Genomic DNA, 16194 nt, shown 5'->3' with positions numbered 1-16194 from the left:
CAACTTGTCTTTTTTCCTTACCTTGCTGTGAGATTTGATGTGTGCTCCGAAGTGTTGTTAGAACCTTTTTCAATTTATACTCCCATTGGTGATTCAGTATTAGCTGAGAGAGTTTATAGAAATTGTCCCGTTTCGGTCTTGCACAAAGTTATTCCATTGATCTTATTGAACTTGACATGACCTATTTTGACATCATTTTTGGTATGGATTGGTTACATGCTGCTTATATATCTATTCATTGTAGAACCCATAGGGTCAAGTTTTAATTTTTAATGAGCCTACTCTTGAATGGAAAGGTAATGATTCGGTGGTTAAAGGTCAATTCATCTCATGTCTTAAGTCCAGAAAAATAATTTCCAAAGGGTGCATTTATCATATTGTGCGAGTTAGGGATGTTGATTCCGAAACTCCTACTCTTGAGTCGCTCTCTATAGTTAATGAGTTTCTCGATGTCTTTCCCGATGATTAGCCTGGTATTTCTCCCGAAAGGGAAATTGACTTTGGCATAGACCTCATTCCCAATATCCAACCTATTTTTATTCATCCTTACCGTATGGCCCCGACGGAACTTCAGGAGTTGAAAGAGAAAATGAATAATTTGTTGGATAAGGGTTCTACAAGGCCAAGTATTTCACCATGGGGTGCAACCGTGTTGTTTGTTAGGAAGAAAGATGAGTCTCTCCGAATGTGTATAGATTACTGGCAATTGAATAAGGTTACCGTAAAGATAAGTATCCAATTCCGAGGATAGATGATATTTTGACCCATTATAAAGGGAAGGTTACTTCTTTAAGATTGATCTCCATCCTGGTTAGCACCAATTAAGGGTAAGGGAGTGTGATATTCCTAAGATGGAATTTCAAGCAAGGTATGGTAATTTTGAATTTGTAGTAATGTTGTTTGGTTTGACTAATGCTCCCGCTATTTTCAGGGATTTGATGAATCATATTTTCGAACCATATTTGGACACATTAGTGGTGGTGTTTATTGATGACATTTTGATTTACTCTCGGAATGAGCAGGATCATATGGGTCACTTGAGAATTGTGTTGCATATATTGAGAGACAAGCAACTATTTACCAAGTTTAGTAAGTATGAATTTTGGCTAAGGAAAGTTGCATTTCTAGGCCATGTGCTGTCCGATGATGGGATCAAGGTTGATCCAAAGAAAATGGAGGCAGCAAAGAATTGGCCTAGACCAATATCTTCTTCGAATATTAGAAGCTTTTTGGGATTGGACGGATATTGAAGGGTTTTCATCTATGCGAAATTTTAATGGTCGAAAGAATATGGAAAGAGTTTCCAACTATTGAAGGATCATCTTACGTCGGTTCCTATTTTGACATTGCCTGAAGGTTCACATAGGTTTGTTGTTTATTGTGATGCCTCACATGTTGGTTTGGGTTGTATTTCGATGCAAAAAGTAAGTTTATACCCTATGCCTCTAGGCAACTTAAAGTGCATGAAAGAAACTATCCAACTATAATCTTGAACTTGCGGCGGTTGTGTTTGCTTTGAAATTATGGCGTCACTATCTTTATAGGGTGCATGTTGATGTGTTTACTGACCACAAATGCTTGCCATATTTTTTTATCCAAAGGGAATTGAACCTTAGGCAAATGAGGTGGCTTGCACTCCTAAAGGACTATGACATGAGTATGTTATATGATCTGGATAAGGCAAATGTTGTAGCTGATGCTCTTAGTTAGTTGTCCATGGATAATTTGCATAGATGTCCATAGATTGGCACATTTAGGTGTGCGTTTGGTTGACTCAGATGATGAAGGTGTTATTGTACATAATGGCTCGGAATCATCTCTTGTGGCGGATGTAAAAGCCAAACAAGACAATGATCCAGTGTTGGTTGAATTAAAGAAGTCGGTTACCAAAACAACCATTGAGGCTTTCTCCTAAGTGGGAGATGGGGTACTATGTTACCAAGGTCGTTTGTGTGTTCCTAATATTGATGGGTTAAGAGAGTTAATATTGAATGAGGTTGTCGCAACCCAAGCCTAGGTCCTAGACATGACACGACAAATGAGAGACCTGGAGATACCTCAAACAAGCCTCTTAGCATTCATTTAGCCTTTCATAGGAAATGACAATCAATTAGAAAAAAGGGACTATAGGAAATCATCATAGCAAACATCCATAGTCAATATGTATCTTACATTTGTCCAACAATACCTCTAGTCTTAGACTTGGCAGGGGTTAAGACATGTCCCTAGCTCACCCTCAAATAAGCTAACAATGAAGTACCAAAATAGATGTCTTAATGCCTCAACATAACATATGCTAGAAAAGGGAGGAGTATCGTCCTCGAAACATGGGAACTTACCTAAAGGCAACCTTCGAGCAATCTCAACTAGCCACATAGAGGAGGACGAGAAGGAATGTTGGTGCCTACATGGTGATATCATGTAGGCAAAGAATATGTATTAGTACTTTGAATGTACTAAGTATGTGAGCAATGAAATGCATGTTATAATAATGTGCAATTGATCAAGTTAGAAAACATACTAGGTAAATTATTAAATCATGATAGTAATTCATGAACACCCTAAATGCAATTTGGAAACCATAATGGAGTCACATGAAAACATAAACACTATAGTGATGATCATAAGTAAGTGTAAGAAGTCATTTTCCTTATAGAATGCCATGATACAAAAGGTGATATAATGGGCCATTTTAAAACTGTGAAACCATTTGAAATACTATTTGAAACCATGAGACATAACTAATGCAATGTAGGAACCATCATGAAAACATAAAAGAACTTAACCACCATAATGGAAATCATGAGTTATTATAGGAAAACATATACTTTGAAAATACCATGAATAGTAACGAAGTATACCATAAATCCTTTGGGAGAAACTTTTAACCTTGTGAGAGTACATACTTTACTTTGTGAGAGATATCGCTATAGTAAGAAAATACCTTAATCATTTTGGGAGAGACGTTTTAACTTTTTATAAGAGGAACTGTTATAGTAGACATCATAGGAAATATCTTAAACATTGGGAGACGGAACTTGTACCTTTGTGAGAGGGACCGTTAATAGACATAAACCATGGGAGCTATACTATGGAGTCCCGATGTTACCCCTACACCAGAAGAAAAGGGGAGACTACTTGCAAGGGTAGACTCCGTCAAGCCTAAGTGGATCCCCTAAGCAATTGTGTGTGCCGGATACTCACCCCTAGTTCCTAGACAAGGGTACTCACCTCCAAGCCTTGATAATTTAGGTACTCACCTCCAAGCCTTGATAATTTAGGTACTCACCTCTTAGAGATTTGGGTATTCGCCCCTAACTCTTTTATACCTATAGTGACACATAGTTCTGGGACATGGGTATTCTCCCCTAGTCCAACTTGGTGCTAGGTAAATTCTCAATAGAATTTACAAATCATGAAACATAAAGTCAACCCCACGAAATAGTTAAATACTTCAAAATAGTCATATCATAGAGCTTGAAAAATCAAACATCATATTTGGTAGAATAACTCATTAAAACATTTAATTTGACTCAAATATGTGAGAATTGTCCTTTCACATTGAATCCTTTCTTTAGCTGAAAGTCCTTTCATCATCATTCAATCATTTCACAAGACTCCCTTAAACATAGACATTTTCTTAATAAACTTTCATTTGGAGTCAAACATTTCTAGTCAAACTCATTTGAAACATAGCAAAATGAGGTGGATTCTATTCAATTCATCCTTAAAACATGCTTTTCAAAGAACCATGCAATAACATTATCAATTGAGTCAATTCAAAACATACTTCAAATAAGCCACCATTCATTTAAAATTCCATAATAGCTTGAGATAGGAAATTACTTGAAATTCAACAATCCATTTAACTGAGTGGTAATATATGCTTACTTGAGCGTAAAATCAATAATTTGAACAATAATCTAGCAATTGAGATGGATTGAACAATACCCATTTGAAAATTTGTTAACCCAATATAGGAAATTAAGGCATTCATAGGTAGTAATCGATTTCATGCAATTTGAGTTAATAACCACCATTTGAATCATGCTTCATTCTAGTAATAAGAAATTAGAAGTACCCATAAAGAATTAACACTTGAATTCGAAGGAATTAGTTGGAAAGGGTTTTGGGGACTCCATGGATGGAAGAACCCATGAATGAAGAAACCCACATACCTTAGAGTAAAGTTTGAAGAAATCTTGATGTTTGGCCTTCAATAAGGAGCCTTGAATCTCATGAGTTTGAGAGGATTTTTTTTGTAGGAGGAGATTTGAGAGTATAAGAATGTTGTTAGGTTGTAATATTTAGAAAAATGATATTTTAATGAGTTCTGTCAGCCAAATCGGCGAGTTGGAGGTCCCCTCACTGACCTATTTGGAGAGTCACCAAATGGTACTTTAGCTCGCCTAATCCAATAGTTTCTAAAGGATTTCGGGCACCATTCAGCGAGCTAGGTCGCCGTTCACCGAATTATTTGGCGAGTTATTAAATTGGATGGTGGGCTTATCGAACTATCATATCCGTACATGCTTCGGTCAAACGATCATAACTTTCTAGTCCGAATCCAAATAAGGTAAACTTGGTAGTGTTGGAAAGAAGAATCATAAAACATAAAACATGACTTTAAAATTAAACTTCATGAACATGTATGCATATGGAAAGACATAAGAATAACTTGAACTCAAAAATTCTTAAGGATAGACATGAGAATCTAACACTTCAACTTGGGGGGGAACTCAAATACTCGGATTATCAAGTCAATTACAATACAACAAATATGAAACCAATCCATGCCAACCATTATCATGACCAAAGGAAACCATAACATACCAGATGAAACCGCCTAAGCCGTTGCCTTCCCTCTTCTAGCAGCCACCGAAAAATCCCTCATCATACGCCCTGTATCACCCACATTCCATCAGCACCATATTCAAGATTAGTTATATCACCATTCTAATACACTCATTTGAAACTCTTAACAAAAGTCATCAATAGTCTACTACAATCACTCCCATATTTACAACCATGCATTCAAGCCTATCATTCTAACTACTTTATGGCTCCATTGAAGTCAACATCCATCATGACCCAAGCCTAGGGTCTAGACATAACACGGAGAATGAGACACCCGGAGGTACCTCACCCAAGCCTCTTAGCATTCATGAAGCATTTCATTGGTAATGATAAACAAATTAAGCGGAAAACAAAAGGGATGTAGGGACTAAGGGGATTCATATTTAATAAGAGTCAACGACAACATAACATTTTTTTATATGTCCAACCATACCTTCTGCATTAAAGACTTGGCGGGAGATAAGATATGTCTCTAGCTCACCCTCAAAATAAGTGTCAAGAAATGCCTTAATAAAAGTTTTAATGTTCTACATAACATAAGCTTAGAATAAAAAGGATATTGTTCCCAAAATATGGGAACTCACCACAAGCAATCCTCAACCTAATCCGAGCTAGCCACATGGAGGAGGTCGAGGAATGATGTTGGTTCCTAGATGGTGTTATCATATAGGAAAAAGTATGCGTTAATACTTTGAATGTAATAAGTATGTGAGTATGCTATGAAATAAAGAACCTAAGAGAGACATGAGTAAGCAATATGCATAAGTAAATGCATGCATTAGAAATCATCATATGAAGCTTTAAAATATTCATTTTGTGGGGAAGTGACCATAACCAATATTTAAGACCATGCGAGCTATTATATGGAATCCAACATAACCCCATACGTTGGCACGGAGAGACTACTTGCCGGGTAGAACTCCGTCAACTTTGATCATTTCTTTAACTTTGACTTTAAGGGCTAATTGTGGATCCACTAGCTTAAATAGCCTACAAGAACTCCTATGTTGGCGCATAGTTAATACAAGATGAGACTTTACTTAAGGACCCCTTAGGTCGAGTCCCTATCTACATGCTATATTCGGTGCTAGGTCAATCTCATGAAATAACATTTATATATCATAATAACATAAGCATTGTATAACTTAAGACATCAAATCATCATCGGTGGAATAGCTCATTAAAACATTTCATTTGTTTCAAATATATGAGAATTTTCCTTTCACGTTGAATCCTTTCTTTAGCTAAAAGCCCTTTTATCATCATTCAATCATTTCATAAGACTCCCTTAAACATAGGTATTTGCTTCATAAACTTTCATTTGGAGTCAAAACTTTCAATTCAACTTCATTTCAACATAAGAAGACTAGGTGGGTTTATTTCGTATAACTTTCAAACACATTTAATGCATGAGAGTGATGGAAATGCATCATATGAGACATCTTAAACAACCCACCACATACACTTTAAAACTATCTTTCAAGCCTTCATATAAGAACCTTGATAAACAATCCATTTCATGTAAATAAGAATCAACATAAGTCAATATAGGTAAATAAACTTCAAATATTCAATAATCTATGCATTTGGAATCGTAGTATAAAAATCCATAAAACTCATCGCTTGAAATTGAGAGCCAATATACATATATATCAACAGGAGTAAATAAACTTAAAATATACCATAATCTATTCGTTTGGAACCATCATATAAAAGCCCATAGGGTTTTATCATTTAAAATTTAAATACTAAGTTGAGAAAACATTTTGGGCTCCTTGGATGAAAACCCACATACCTTAGAGTAGAACTTGAAGAAATCTTGATTTTTTGTCCTAAATGGGAAGCTTGAATCCTTTGAGTTTGAGAGAAAAATTGGAGGGGATGATTTGAGAGAAAGGAGGGTGAAGTTTAGGGTTTTGAGGAGATGAAAGACTGAAAAATGAGCCCAAAACGCGTCTAAGTTCGTATATATTTGTTTAGATAATTGTCTAAGATGCCTTTCATAAAAAAAATCTAGAAAATGGGCTCAAAACCCTGCAGGCGCAGTAGTGGCACGCCGTGCCAAAGGCTAAATTACTGTATCTAGTTTTGGGCGCTTTGCTGGTGCGCCGCGCCAAGGGACAAACTACTGCAGCTAGTTTCGGGCGCGCTGCTGGCGCACTACGCCAAGCCCATAAACTGCTGTAGTAGTAGTCTTTTGACTCTAAAATTGGAATGAGGCGAACTTAGTGACATTGGAAAGAGGACTCAAAGACCTTTAATTTGATAAGTCATGGAACCCCAAATTCTTTATATAATAGGAGATAGGGAATTTGAAGTTAACCTTATTCCATACTCATACAATAACTAAGCCGATGAAAGTTCTTTGGACATGTCTCGGTGTAGAAATATTCGGGCTGTTACAACATTACTTAAGAATTTCCATGCCTACCTTAGCATCTCTACATCCACATTTCCATTAACTCCTAACAAGGGCACAATTTACATGTACCCATACCATACCAATTATTACCATTTCAAAAAAGAAAAGAAAAAATAATTCACCCTTTTCGGACAAAGTGCCATGCTAAGCTTGGGGCTCCATAGAGGTGTAGGGTTGAGATCGTTGATGACTATACTTATCATTCTTAGCAACCCATGGACAGTGTCTCAACTTATGATTTATCTCAATACAACCAAACTATACACCTGAACTGGCTAAACAATCTCCCGGATGGTACCTTCCACACTTTTGGCATGCAGAAAAAGTTTGACCACTAACATTTTCACCTTGATACCTAGGGTTAGGCACCCTATCCTTGTGATACTTAGGAACTGAAGCACTCTAAAAAGATGATCGATCCTCAATCATCTAGTCTTAGACTTGGTGGGGATCAAACATTTTCCTAGCTCACCCTCAAATAAGCTAACAATGAAGTACCGAAATAGGTGTCTTAATGTCTCAACATAACATATGCTAGAAAGGGAAGGAGTATCATCCCTAAAACATGGGAACTCATCTAAAGGCAACCTTGGAGCAATCTCTACTAGCAATGTGGAGGAGGATAAAGAGGATTGTTGGTGCCTACATGGTGATATCATGTAGGCAAAGAGCATGCGTTGGTGCTTTGAATGTACTAAGTATGTGAGCAGTACAATGCATGTCATAATAATGTGCAGTTGATCAAGTTAGAAACATACTAAGTAAATCATTAAATCATGATAGTAATTCATGAACACCCTCATTGCAATTTGGAAACCATAATGGAGTCACGTGAAAACATAAACATTATAGTAATGATCATAAGTCAAATAAAGAAGTCATTTTCCTTCTAGAATGTCATGATAGAAAATGTGATATAATGGGCCATTTTAAAACTATGAAACCATTTGAAATACTATTTGAAACAATGAGACTTGGCCAATGCAATATAGGAACAATTATGAAAACATAAAAGAACTTAACCACCATAATGGAAATAATGAGTTATTATGGGAAAACATATAATTTGAAAATACCATAAATCATAACGAAGTATACCATAAATCCTTTGGGAGAAACTTTTAACCTTGTGAGAGCACATACTTTACTTTGTGAGAGAAACCGCTATAGTAAGAAAATACATTAATCATTTTGGGAGAGATGTTTTACCTTTTTGTAAGAGGAACCATTATAGTAGACATCATAGGAAATATCTTAAATATTAGGAGAAGGACCTTGTACCTTTATGAGAGAGACCGTTAAACAACATAAACCATGTGATCTATAACATGGACTCTCGATGTTACCCCTACACCGGAAGAAAGGGGGAGACTACTTGCCAAGGTAGATTCTGGCATGCCTAAGTTGATCCACTAAGCGATTTTGTGAACCGGGTACTCACCTCAAGTTCCTAGACATCGGTACTCACCTCCAAACCTTGATATTTTGGGTACTCACCTCTTAGAGATTTGGGTATTCACCTTAACTACTTTATATCTATGGTGGAATGTATTTCTGGGATATGGGTATTCGCCCCTAGTCCAACTTGGTGCTAGGTAAGATTTCAACGGAATAGATAAATCATAAACCATAAAGTCAACCCCATAGAATAGTTTAATACTTTGAAATAGTCATATCATATAGCTTGAGAAATCAAACATGATATTCGGTAGAATAACTCATTAAAATATTTCATTTGATTTAAATATGGGAGAATTTTCCTTTCACATTGAATCCTTTTTTTTGGCTAAAAGCTCTTTCATCATCATTCAATCATTTCACAAGACTCCCTTAAAGATAGGCTTTTATTTCGTAAACTTTTATTTATAGTCAAAAACTTTTAAATCAAACTTCATTAAAAATATATTCAAAAGAGGTGAATTCTATTCAATTCATCCTTAAAACACGCTTTTCAAAGAACCATGCAATAACATTATCGATTGAATCAATTAAAAACATACTACAAATAAGCCACCTTTCATTTAAAATATCCATAATAGCTTGAGATAGAAAATTACTTGAACATAATATCAATAATTTGAACCATAATTTAGCAATTTGAGAAGGATTGAACAATACCCATTTGAAAATTCATAAACCCAAGATAGGAAATTAGGGCATTTATAGGTAGTAATCAATTTCATGCAATTTGAGTCAATAACTACCATTTGAATTATGTTTCATGCTAGTAAGGATAAATTAGAAAAACCCACAAATAATTAACACTTGATTTCGAAGGAATTAGTTGGAAAGCGTGTTGGGGACTCCATGGGTGGAAGAACCCATGAATGAAGAAACCCACATACCTTAGAGTAAAGTTTGAAGAAATATAGATGTTTGGCCTTTCATAAGAAGCCTTGAATCTCATGATTTTGCGAGGAGTTTTTTTGTAGGAGGAGATTTGAGAGTGTAAAAATATTGTTAGGTTGTAAGATTTGGAAAAGTGACAATTTAATGAGTTCCGTCGGCCAAATCGGCGAGTTGGAGGTCTCCTTGCCGACCTATTCGGCGAGTCATTAAATGTTGCTTTAGCTCACCTAATCCAATATTTTCTAAAGGATTTCAGGAACTATTCAGCGATCTAGGTCGCAATTCGCCAAACTATTCGATGAGTCGCCCAATTGGCTGGGAGCTCGCCAAATTATCTTGTCGGCACATGCATTGCTAAAATGACCATAACTTTATACTCCAAATTCCAAATGAGATAAAACTGGTGGAGTTGGAAAGAAAAATAAAATACCTTTAATGTGATAGTTCATGGGCTATATAAATCTTAATATTATGAGAGATATGGCTAAATGAAGTTGACCCTTATACGGAGTCATCCAAAAACCTAATCGATAAAAATTCATTGGACTTGGTTTGGTAGTAGAGATTCCTTATGACCCTAAAACACATCTAATACACTTAAAATACTTATGAATTGATCCGAATTCATAGATAAATCTAAAAGTCATCGAGTTCGATCCTATACACATATGAAGAGTGGTTCAAGACTTAGTGTAGAAATTTTTAGGGTGTTCTAGAGGCCTATAGTTCTCGGTATTCAATTCATCCGGGATACACCAAGATCTATCATGATTTGAGGGAAGTATATTAGTGGAATATCTTATAGAAGAACATAGCTGAGTTCGTGGCTAAGTGTCTTAATTGCCAACAAGTGATAGTTGAGCATCAAAAATTGGGAGGTTTAGCTCAAGACATTGAAATTCCTACTTGGAAGTAGAAAGATGTGAATATGGATTTTGTAAAGGGTATGCCTCATTTTAGAAGGCAATATGATTCTATTTGGGTTGTTATGGACTGAATGACTAAGTCGACACATTTCCTACCAGTTATGACGTTTTATGGTGCCAAAGATTATGCTAAGCTGTACATTCATGAACTTGTAAAACTTTATGGTGTTCCTTTGTCTATTATATCAGATAGAGGTACTCAATTCACTTCACATTTTTGGAAATCATTTTAAAAGGCTCTTGGTACAAAATTTAAGCTAAGTACTACTTTTTATCCAACTGTTGGACAAGCTGAAAGAACAATCCAAACTTTGGAATATATGTTAAGGGCATGTGTGATTGATTTGAAAGGTAGTTGGGATAAGAATTTTCCATTGATTGAGTTTGCCTACAATAATAGTTATCACTTTAGCATCCAAATGTCTCCTTTTGAAGCCTTGTATTGGATAAGATGTAGATACCTAGTGGTTTAGTTTGAAGTGGGTGAGATGGTATTGATTGGTCCTGATTTGTTAGTTGATTCAATGGAGAAAGTAAGGCTTATAAGAGAAAGATTAAAGATGGTCCAAAGTCATCAAAATTACTATTCGGACATTAGAAGAAGAGAGATTGAATTTGATGTAGATGATTGAGTGTATTTGAAGGTTTCACCTATTAAGGGTGTAATGCATTTTGGTAAGAAAGGAAAGTTGAGTCCTAGATATGTAGGACCCTATAGAATAATGAAACATGTTGGTAAAGTATCATTTAAGTTAGATTTTCCATTTGAGTTAGCTATGGGTTATCCGGTATTTCATGTGTAAATGTTGAGGAAGTTTGTGGGGGATCCAAACTCTATTGTGGCATTGGAAACTATGAATGTTGAAGAGAATTTGACTTATGGAGAGGTTTTTGTGGAAATCTTAGACTGGCAAGTGAAAAGATCAAGGAGTAAAGATGTTGCGTCCGTCAATGTGTTGTGGAGAAATCAACAAGTAGAGTATGCTATGTGGGAGGAGGAAGCGGACATGATGAAGAGTTATCCATTTCTCTTTCCTTGAACTCAAGCTAATGTACTAAGTTATTTATGATCGAATCAATTAAACTCCTACATATTTAGTCTCTCCTATGTTATTCATATGCATGCATGTTCATGTAAGTTGATTTTCAAAGTCATGTTTTAGGTTAAGTTTGAAGTTTTCATGTTCTATGCATTTTAAGGTGTCCTTATGTTCATGTTGGGTTGCTAGTCCTCTTTCTATTTCCTTCCTATGCTAGTTGAATCTCATTTGAGGATGAATGTTCTCAAGGGGGAGATATTGTAATACCCCGTAAGATGAAAAGTCAAACGAAAGGAAAATTTCAAAAGGATTGGACTGACCTAGGCCTACGAGTTAGTCTACGACTCATTTAGGATATTACGAGTTGTAAACTTGACTCGTGGAGGTAAAGTAAAAAGCTGGAAATTTACAAAGGCAAGAACAAGGTTGATGAGTCACTTGATGGCTCGTAGGAACAAAGATGACTCGTAAGAATGAATCGTGGTGAAACTTCAGAGAACTCCAAAATTACAAGTTTCTCAGACCGTCAAGACGAGTGTTTTTTTATGACTCATAAGGAAGATTACGAGTTGTAACCACAAGTCGTAGCTAAATATCAGAGGCCCTTATTTTAGGGTTCCATCAGACCTGCATAACGAGTCCAATCGAGGACTCGTAGAAGTGAAAACAATCATAAACATGACTCATAATAAAACTTTAGAGACTTTTTTTTTCAAGTCATTCTCAGGGCTTGTAGGATGAGTCATTCCTGCAACTCATCACTGTCTCTACGATTCGTAGAATCCAGACGTAGGGTTGCCCAACTCAGGATTTAATGAGGGATAGCTTGGAATTTTTCCTATATCCTACTAATGTATGTGGATGTTTTTAAGGACTATATTGATTAAGTATTATGTCCTAAATGCTCCTAAACTCTATTCTCTCATTATTTCCCTAAACAAATTCTAGACTTCTCTCCCAAGGTTCCTTAAGAGTTCATCGAACTTTGGTTAGGGTTTCTTCAAGATCAAGCCTTCTTTCTCAAATTTGAGTCCAATTTCAATCAAGATATGTGTGGATTGATTCATGATTCCCTTCTACTCATGGAGTCCAATGTTTACTTCAAAAATCTCATGAAGTCTCATTACTTTTAAACTTTAATTTTGATGAGTGTTGGGCTATTTCAATTACGTTTTTAATCTTTACTAATGATCATTATAGATATGTTTCTACGTAAATTATATGATTTTAAGTTGAGTCATGAATGCCCATGCATGAATCTATTTTCTATAATGAATTACATGAAGTTCAAAGATTTCAAAGTATTCTATTGTTTTCAATAAAATTGATTATGTATTCAAGTTTTCTTCTAAATTCAAGTATGAATCATGACTAGGGATTTCAATTATGATCAAATTATAATATTCATGCAAGTTATGAAGAACGGTGACTTAGGGCCCTATGTGGGGACCTAAGAACCTCATGATAAAAATTATGCAAGTATGATTTGTAATGATGAAAGACCAATTCTCACATCACAATTATGTTATAAAATGATCCACTCTATGAATTTCAAACCTATAATCATGTCTATGGTATTATGTTCATTATGATTTCTATGCTATGTATGTATTCCGTGGGATTTGACTTAGCACCGAGCGGACTTGAGGTAGGGCCCCTACCAAATCCTTACTAGTAGCCTCTTGTCCCTTAACCTACGTGCCACCATAGGTTTGTCTTCATGACTTAGCTAGTGGATCTACATATAGCGTATGTACATGACCCACCTAGTAGGGTAGAGTCTACCTTGGCAAGTAGATTCCCTTTTTTCTTCACTGTATGGATAGACAATGGGATTCCATGTTATAGCTCGCATGGTCTTATTGTCGGTTATGGTTCCTATCCCACATATGTATATGCTTATTATGTTATTTTTATGATTTTCAGCTAAGTCCTTTAAATGCTTTGATCATTATATTGTCCTCATCACCTTACCGATCTTCTTTATTATGTATATTATTGATCATTGCATCTTATGATTTATATTGCATAACATGACCACATACTTACTACATTCAAACATACTAATGCATATTTGTTGCCTATATTATCTCATAATGTAGGGATTGAGGTTGAGGATCACAGTCGTACACGTGGCTAGTGAGCTTCCATTCCGACAACCTTTTGGTGAGATATTGAGTTGGTTATTACTTTCAAATACTTTTCGTTATGTCTCATTGAGGGGTGATCTAAAGACATGTCTCATCCCCTGCACTTCTTGGTTAGCAGAGGTATTAGTTGGACAAATGTTATTGAGTCTATGTCGTCAAGTTACATTCTTCTTTTATGATTTATGTTTAGACTCTCCATATGTTAATTTTTGTATTTACTTTACCTTATGTATGCTTATGATATATCAAGAGGCTTAGTTGGAATACTTAGAGGTTGCGATCGCCGTGTTTCAACTAGGCCCTAGGTTGGGTCGTGACAGGTGGTCTGACCAACTCAATGAAGTTAATACTTAAATGCAGTCTTAAGGTTGTCCGCTGCCCTAATATTCAGTTGATTTTCACCGGACCTCAAGACGATCTTAGAAAACATCACGACACCTTGAATTTGAACAAAATAGGTCCTCAATACGAGGCATGGGGTAACGGTTCTTCACCATTACCTTGTTTAGTAGCCTTTTGTTAACTCACATTCACATAGAGCTGTCTTTCTTCTTCACAAACAAGAGTGGGTCACCCAAGGTGATACACTAGACCGAATGAATCCCTTACCAAAGAGATCTTATAGATGAACATTGAGCTCCTTGATATCAAAGGGGGACATACGGTACGGCGGGATAGAAATAGGATGAGTACCTAGCTCCAAGTTAATGACAAAGTCAATATCATGATTTGGGAGATGGCCATGCAGGTCTATAGGAAACACATCTACATAGTCACGAACTATAGGAAGTGAATCAACTGTAGGGCCCTTCCTACTAACATCATATGCTAGGTAATCTAAGCACCCGCTAGCCACTAACCTCGAGCCCGTATAAAAGGGATAACCTTAACCAACATGCAACTACAAAAGCCTTACCACACCACGGTGGAATACAAGGCATGGGTAAGGTAACGGTCTTGGCATAGCAATCCAAGACTAATCAGTGAGGGGATAACCAGTCCATGCCCAGAACCATATCAAAGTCCAACATATCAAGTAATATAAGGTCAGCCCGGGGGTCCTGCCCTTAAATAGTCACCAAACAGGATCTAAAAATGTAATCCACTACTAAAGAGTCAGCTACCGGGGTCGAAACACTCAGTGGTACTGCTAAGGGCTGAACACATACTCAATCGAGGAGAGTAATGCATATATACATACAAATAAGTAGAGCCTGGAATAAATAAATTTAACGTAGGTTGATGGCATAAAAGAATTGTACCTATGATTATATTATTCAAATGTCTCAGCCTCCGCTTTTACTGAAGCTGCATAAAAGTGAACTTGGGTGTCTTTACATCGAGTTCCAACTCTGCAACCTGAACTGGATCCCTAGGGACAACCACATGCACCCTTATGACCAGCCCAACAATCCTGACTCTGGCCTCTGCCTATAACCAAAGGTTCTATTGCTGGGACAAGTATAGTTGTTTGTGCATTTGGTGTGGCTGTCCTATGGAAGGGACACTCTCTGGACCAGTGGTCGAGCTCCCCATAATCATAAAAACCCTGTGGCGGTCTATTCGCTACTAGAGGCTGGCCACCATGGCATAAAGAACCCGACTGTGAACTACCTCGACCGTTATTTGTACTGGTACAAAAACCACCTGGGCGGTGCTAGTCACCCTCTGAAGCATGTAAGAGGCCTGAAATGATGACTAGACTAGGGGTGGGCATAAATACCAAAAAGCTAAAATACCAAACCGAACCAAATTATTTCAATTTTTCAGTTTTAGTTTTTTGGTATTTCGATTTGGTTATGGTTTATTTTTCCAAAATTTTTGTATTTCGATTTGGTTTTCGATTATTGAGTTATGTTGTTCGATGTTTTGATTTAAACCAAAATTTATAATATACCTTTTCAAATATATATATATATATATATATATACACACACATAGTTATATTGTATATATAAAAGAAATAGCAGCCCACAAACACACAACCTATTCATATATACAATAGCCCAACTACCCAAGCCCAAATTAGAAATCAAAATAACCTATTCCTAAATCCTAATTCTAATAAACAATTAAAATAACCTAGACAACAGTGAGGAGACAACACCGTTGCTACCTTCTTCACTCTTTCACTTTCAATTTCAAGCTTCATCTCCAATCGACGGCAAATCATCAGCAATGATGGAGAACCACCTGTAAACGGTGGCGAACTCCAGCGACAAATGATAGCTAACACTGGTGAACCATCGGCTGTAATTCTACCACCTATCCTAATGAAAAATAGCATTGATCATTCCGAGAAAAATAATGCTTTCTCAACATATTATAACTCATAACTACACAACCATCGGGACAAATATTGTTAATTTGATTCTACAAAGTCCTTTATGCTCTATCTTTTTCATTTGTTTCACCTTTTATAAAAATGCATCAGGAAATTATTTTCTATT

At 36.3% G+C, this 16194-nt stretch overlaps 1 long non-coding RNA gene across 5 annotated transcripts in view; it reads left to right on the top strand.

Moving 5' to 3' along the window:
* The window catches only part of LOC129870877 (uncharacterized), a 43539-nt gene that overhangs the window by 21223 nt on the left and 6122 nt on the right, over positions 1 to 16194 (top strand). For 4 of the 5 annotated variants that reach the window (XR_008762146.1, XR_008762144.1, XR_008762147.1 and 1 more), the window contains one exon: positions 13697 to 13760. This is a non-coding gene — a long non-coding RNA (uncharacterized LOC129870877). Of the gene's footprint in view, positions 1 to 13696; positions 13865 to 16194 lie in introns of all 5 variants that reach the window. The other variant, XR_008762148.1, reaches the window with a different exon arrangement.

The sequence above is a fragment of the Solanum dulcamara genome, chromosome 10 (assembly GCF_947179165.1).
Source record: "Solanum dulcamara chromosome 10, daSolDulc1.2, whole genome shotgun sequence".
Taxonomy (NCBI): Eukaryota; Viridiplantae; Streptophyta; class Magnoliopsida; order Solanales; family Solanaceae; genus Solanum; species Solanum dulcamara.
This window is presented reverse-complemented; position numbering and strand designations above follow the sequence as displayed.